General features: G+C 57.5%; 1 protein-coding gene across 1 annotated transcript in view; it reads left to right on the top strand.

The window, feature by feature from the left end:
- The first annotated feature begins 1,726 nt into the window (after window positions 1-1,726).
- The window catches only part of SRRM3 (serine/arginine repetitive matrix 3), a 55,005-nt gene continuing 50,731 nt past the window's right edge, over window positions 1,727-6,000 (top strand). Inside the window, exon 1 of the mRNA XM_077777862.1 lies at window positions 1,727-1,796. The gene's annotated coding sequence lies outside the window, so the exon portion shown is untranslated. The remainder of the gene's footprint in view (window positions 1,797-6,000) is intronic.

The raw sequence follows: 6,000 nt of genomic DNA, 5'->3' as shown, positions 1-6,000 counted from the left end.
CCAAGGCAGCTGGGAGGGTGGGAGGGAGGGGCTGCGCAGCTAGCTTGCCGCCAGCCAGCCGAAGGCCCCTCTCCCCTTCTGTCCTGAAGTACCTCCCACTGTGAAGCCAGGGGGGCAGGGTCTGCAGAGGCAGCTGAGGGGAGGGCAAGAGGAGGTGTGCCCAGCTAAGGCAAGGAGTTCCCAGGCACTAGTCCCAAACAGTTAAGGTTGAGGCCAGGGCTGGTCAGGAACCAAAACAGTGTGGTGAGGTTTCATAAAGCCAATTTGATTTCATCAAAGGAACAGACTTCGCTCTGAGGATGCCCCATCCCTCACCGCCTCTGGCCTCGCTGACTCCCCCTCCACACACTTAGCCATAGCTCCCCAGGCGAGGCCAGGCCTACAGGCCCTTCAGGGGCCCTCTCCCAGTCCTTGATCTATCTACTCCCTCCTCTGCTTTGGGAGGCCCAGCCAGGCAAAGGGGGCAGGAGGAGGGAGCACACTGGTGCCAAGCCAGCCCAAGGCCCCAGCAGATGAAATATTCATGCAGCTAGAAGGCAGGAGACCAGCAGAGGACCTGCCCCTGGGGCCATGGGTCTGTGGTAATGGCAGCAGCAGCTGTAGCTCCTCTCCCCGACCCCAAGCTTTGTTCTGCAGACAGGAATGGGCCCGCAGTGCCAGGATCCCAACCATTCAAACATATTCCAAAGACGCATGTGGATGAAGAAACTTGAGGGAGCAGGGAGGGGAGGAGGGCACACAGACACACATGCATACAGATGGGCACACATGCACAGAGACGTGCACAGACTTACAACAATCATACACACTCTCAGAGTCATGTAAATGCCTTCTTAAAATCTACACCCCAAGAGCCTCACTTGCCTCACCCTAGTCTGGGCGCCACTCAAGCCTGCTCTGGCACTTCCACCCCTGTTGCCCGGGACAGGAAGCCTTCACCAGGACACCACTGGTGGGTTCCAAGCCAAGGTCTCCTCCATATTCCTGGTTTCCATTAAAGGTCGGTCTCTGGGATTCCAAAGCCTTTTCAGGAAACTGTCCTACCCCTGAATTTCCTGCACTCAGCCGGCTCACTGTTGAGTCAAGGAAAGGAAGGTGGAAGTCGCAGGAGGGACAAACAACCCCAAGGTCTTGAAGAGGGTAACCAAAGCGTGACTTTGACTCACGACTCCAGACGCAGGACCAAGCACCACCGAAGGTCCAGAGATTCCATTCCCAAACTCCTCTCCCAGTTAGATGGCCCTCCCCCTCCACCGTTCCCAGCCTCTGTCCAGCTACCAGGATGCGCCATAAAAGGGGCCTCCTGGGACATCTCCCAGTCAGATCCCAGGGCCCTCTCAGACACCAGCTGCTCAGTCAGTGTCCTGGCGAGAACTCAGGATACCGAGTTCTGTTTCCAATTCCAAATTAATAACCTTCCTGGCCCCGGGAGATTTCGGGGACTGGCGAGCTCCCACCCGCAAGGAGTAGACCTGATGTAGCTGCGGTGGAGGAGAGCCCCTGTCGGACGCCCAGTCCCTGGCCTCCGCTGTGGGGGGCCCTCCGGGCCTGCGGAGGGCGCTGTGGAGGCCGGACCGCTCTGGCCGGCAGGCGGGCAGGGAGGCCGCCTCCATGGTGGTGCGCTGTCCAGCATTTCAGCAATCGGCGGCGGCGGCGCCCGCGGGGAGACGGAGGGCGCGGGGGGCCGTGGGGGCCGCGGAGCTGCCCTGCCGAGCCGAGCGGAGGAGGAAGCTGGGACTAGCGGGGCCGGAGGGCCTGGCTTCAGCAGCCGGCGGAGCGCGGCGGCCAGCGGGGAGGTGAGAGCCCCTAGTGGGGCGGGGGCATTTCCCAGAGGGGCTGGGGCTGGGTTGAACCTCGGGCCTCCACAGTTGGACAGGGACTCGGGGTCGGCAGGCCCCCGAGCAGAGGGTAGGTTGGGGGGCTGTAAGAGTGTTTGATCGAGGGTGCGAGGCACCTGGGGAACAGAGATGAGGAACATTGTTCATTTCACTGAGAGGAATGGAGAAAGTGGGAACCCTGCGGGGTCATGGGCAGGACTCCCCTGGGTATAAATGGCCATGGCCTGGCCCATGAGGATGTTAAGGAGGCCCTCAGCTGCAGTCCAGTTGCTCTCCCCCAACTGAGGAGAAGGACCTGCTCTCTAGGGAAGGGAGAGATCAATACATGGACCCTGTGGAGAGGCTGGTCACTGGGAGGGGTGGAGGGAGCAAGCCCCCACCTGAATGCTGGGCTTCTGTCCAGCAGGGGGTGGCAGTACAGGGGACAGCCTGGCCCCTTTCCCAGCTGCCCAAATGCCCCGAGGGAGGCAGGAGCTGGCAACGAGAACTGGGTCTCACACAGAATGGCATTTACTCTCACACTGGGAAGAGGATGGAGGACACAGAAGAGAAAATAGCCACTAGGAGTTTAGGGGGGTTCTCTGCAACCTCCCTGAATGCCCAGGGAGAGTTTCTGGAGCTCTGAGTGGGTCCAAGCTCAGAGCAAATTCCTGGTAAAAAGGAGAGATGAGGGAAGAGACGCAGCCTCTGCCTTCTGCCTTGCCTCCCCCCCCCCCCCCCCCCCGCCGGGCTCCTGCCTGGGCAGTGTTAAAGCCTCCTGCAGTTCTTGCTCCTGGCAGCAGGTCCATTGTGGGGATGGGTTTGGCAGGGAGAGAAAGAAGGGCACCCAGGTCTGGCCTGGTACTCCAATGTCTGTGGTCTGTCCCAGCCATGACTTCTCACTACCCTAAGACTACACTCATTTGCCCACTACTGGCATCAGAGGGCCTGGGCTGGCGTTTTGTCCTGCGTCAAGAGAAACGGCAGGAACTTAGGTGGAGAGCAAGGCAGGAGCTGGAGAGTTTCTCTGTGCATCTTAAGGTCATGGCCCCAGCACATACCAAATTCTCCCCCAGCCAGAAATAGGACCAAGCTGGCTAGGAAATTGCTCCCACACATTACCAGCTTTTTGGTTCCTTAACTTTATGCCCCATCCCACTCTCCTGTGAGGGGTGGAGGAGGAATTCTTGAAGGGTGAAGAAAGACTTGATTGGATTTTAAGAGGTGGGGGTAGGTGGGTAGGGTGTCATGGACTCTGAAGTCTGAGAGACATGGGTCCAAATCTAAGCTGCATGACTTCAGGTAAGCCACTTAACCTTTCTGAGCCTGTTTCCCAATCTGTAAAACAGGTGTCATGTTAACAGCATCTATTTGGCTATTCCAAGAAATAATCCAGATAAGGACTGGGAAATTACTTTGGGGCTGTAAAATGATGGGAGACTGTTTATCAGTTGAATGCAAGTAATAATTTCTTTACGTACTGAGCCATGCAGGTGCCCTGATTGCAAGTAAGAATTTCTTAAGGAGGAGCTGGATAAAGGTGGGAAAGTTCTCAGCATTGTCTGAAGCACATCTTTCTCTTCCCAGAGGAGGGGGACATTGGCTGAGGGCCTTGCACCAGGCTCCATGCTAGACACAGTGCTACTGTTGATTCAGTTAATCCTCACAAGAACTTTCCAAGGAAGCCATCATTGTCTCTATTTCACAGCTGAGAAATGAGACCTGAGTAACTTTCCCAAGGTCACGAAGCACCCAAGCTGTCTTCCCTGGGGCAGACGTGCAGCTGATGACCTGTCCTAGCCCCTTGATATCAAGGCCCACTTAAATGCCAGTTTCTTGATTCATGATGCCAGCTTTCCAGGTGGGGAGCCTGAGGCATATGAGTGAGGGTGTGCAGTGCAGTGACAAGAGCTGACTCTCCCAAGGTCACTGGGATATTTGGAGGTGAAATGTGCTTTGAACTGGCCAGCTGAGTGCCCCCACCACAACCCACCCCTGCCACTGTCATGCCTGCCAGAGGGGGAGTCTGGGTCTGGCAGGCCCATCTGCTCACTGCCGTATCCACTTCTCACCTCCTCTGCCTGCCAGCCTCTTGCTGACCTCAGCAAGCCAGTGACTGCCTGTTCCTTTCTGAGCAGTTAGCCCCCACCCCCTGACATGGGGCCATGGTCACAAGCCACTACCAGCACTGCTGGGGTCAGCCTCCCCTACTGACTTTACTCTTCCTCTGCCCACTTCTTGCTGCCCTGGGGCAGAATCAAGGCTCCTCCTGTCCCAGCAGCCATCAGGGGTTCTGCTGAGGGAACAAGGGAATCCCTTGACTCCTTCACACACTCTGAGCCCCTGCCATGGACCTGTCACTTCATATACGTTATCTCGCTTCATCCTCGTGTAGCCTGGTATCAGAGGTATTTTTGATCCCTTTCAAAGAGGAGCAAAACCGGGCCTGGAAGTGATGTGACTTTCCAAGGTCACAGAGCAAGGTCTTGGTGCAGCCCACACCCACTGCCGCAGGGGCCCAGTGTGGCTTCCACAACATCATCCTGTCCTCAATTCTCTAGGCTCTCCTGGGTGAGGGTCAACCAGGGCATTGTGGGCCGGCAGGAGATGGGAGGAGGCATGTGGTAGAGGTATCTGAAGGGCCCTGGGACAAGAGTCCAAGGACCTTCTTTCTGGGCCCTTCTCCGACCCTGGCTGCTTGTGTGACCTTGAGCAGGTCCCTGCCTGTCTCTGGGCCTCTGTGTCCTCAGCTATAAAATGATGGGGTTTGACTGAATGACCCCCCTAAAGCCCTGCCAGCACGACGATTTTAAGATCTCTCTGCTCTATAAATCTGTGTGTCGGGAAGCCTGTGGTTCTACTGGCAGAGACAGGAGTCACCTCCAAGTGTTTCAATGTTTGAGTTATTAGTTGGAGCTGAGATTTAAAATTCACCTGTCCCTCCCATCTACAAACTTGGGGTCTTAACTAAAGGCGGGGGGATGAGGCTTGGAGAGGCCCAGTGGCTTACCAGGAGACCCCAAATTCTTTGGCTGAGCCAGGATTTAGCCTTCCTGGCCCAGGATTTGAGGTGACCCACAGGGACACTGAAGATGCCCTCCACACACCTCCCAGAGTTGCTCGCCCCAGACTCCAGGAGGCTCCCAGGACACACATGCACAGGCCCCGAATCCACAGAAGCAGCAGGAGTGCGGTGGTTGAGGTTTATTCATGGCGTCGTGGGGAGAGGGAGGAATTTTGCAGCTGATGCTCTAAAGAGAGGACGCAGGGCCCTGTAGAGGGAGTGAGTCTGCCTGGTGGCTGGTCCAGTCTGAGTGGGGAGGGAAAGCCAGGCAAGAAAGGGAAAAGTTCTTTCTCAATTCCAGCTCCCACCTGGGCCGAGTGGGAAGGTGGGGGCTCAGAGAGGTGGAAGGATCAGAGAGGACACTCAGTGAGCGTGGGTTCAGAGAGGAAGGGGGGCTGTTCTATGAGGGTGGGGGAGGCGGAGAGAGAGGTTAGAAGGTAGGAGGCCCAGAGGAGCAGAGGAGCTTATGACATGCTCATCACCAATAGTGACAGACACCAATAGTGACAGACCCCAGCCTGGCCCAGCCTAGGTTTTTCACTGCAGCTTTAGTGCCAGCTGACACCTCCAGGTTCTGCCCCTTCTCCTTCTTCTGGGTCATGAGCACAGGAGGGTGACAGCTCCATCCCCAGAGGCCAAGCCCTGTTGACTCCATGTCATCCAGAATGGGGGGCGCAGGGGGCCTTGGCAAGTGACCAGGTCCAGGCTGCCCAAGTTGACCCTTGACCCTAGGAGAAAGGCCACAGTGGCCATGTGTGCTTTGGCTTCAGAGCAGCCCCCGACCCCCAGGGACACCCCTGCCCCCAGCCAAAGCCATCAGCCCATCCACCTGCAGCACCGCCTCCTGGGCACTCAGCCTGGCCTCAGCCTCCTGCCACCCCCCGCCTGGCCTCTGGCCCACCGCAGAGGCTTCTGTGCCAGCTGGAGCTGGCGGGTGGTGCATAGCTCCCTTAGCATCTTGCCGGGGTCTTTGAGGCCTATAAGGCGGTCCAGGCCCGGTGAGGCAGGCCTTGGGATGCCGGCAGCTTACTGAGCTGGGGAGCCCTTGGCCTCTCTATTTTATTCCTAGCTTTGAGTGTGGCCTATGGCTCCGAGACCCCTCCCATACTGAGCTCCATC

This window comes from Crocuta crocuta, unplaced genomic scaffold (genome assembly GCF_008692635.1).
Source record: "Crocuta crocuta isolate KB4526 unplaced genomic scaffold, BGI_CrCroc_1.0 scaffold217, whole genome shotgun sequence".
Lineage (NCBI taxonomy): Eukaryota > Metazoa > Chordata > Mammalia > Carnivora > Hyaenidae > Crocuta > Crocuta crocuta.
This window is presented reverse-complemented; position numbering and strand designations above follow the sequence as displayed.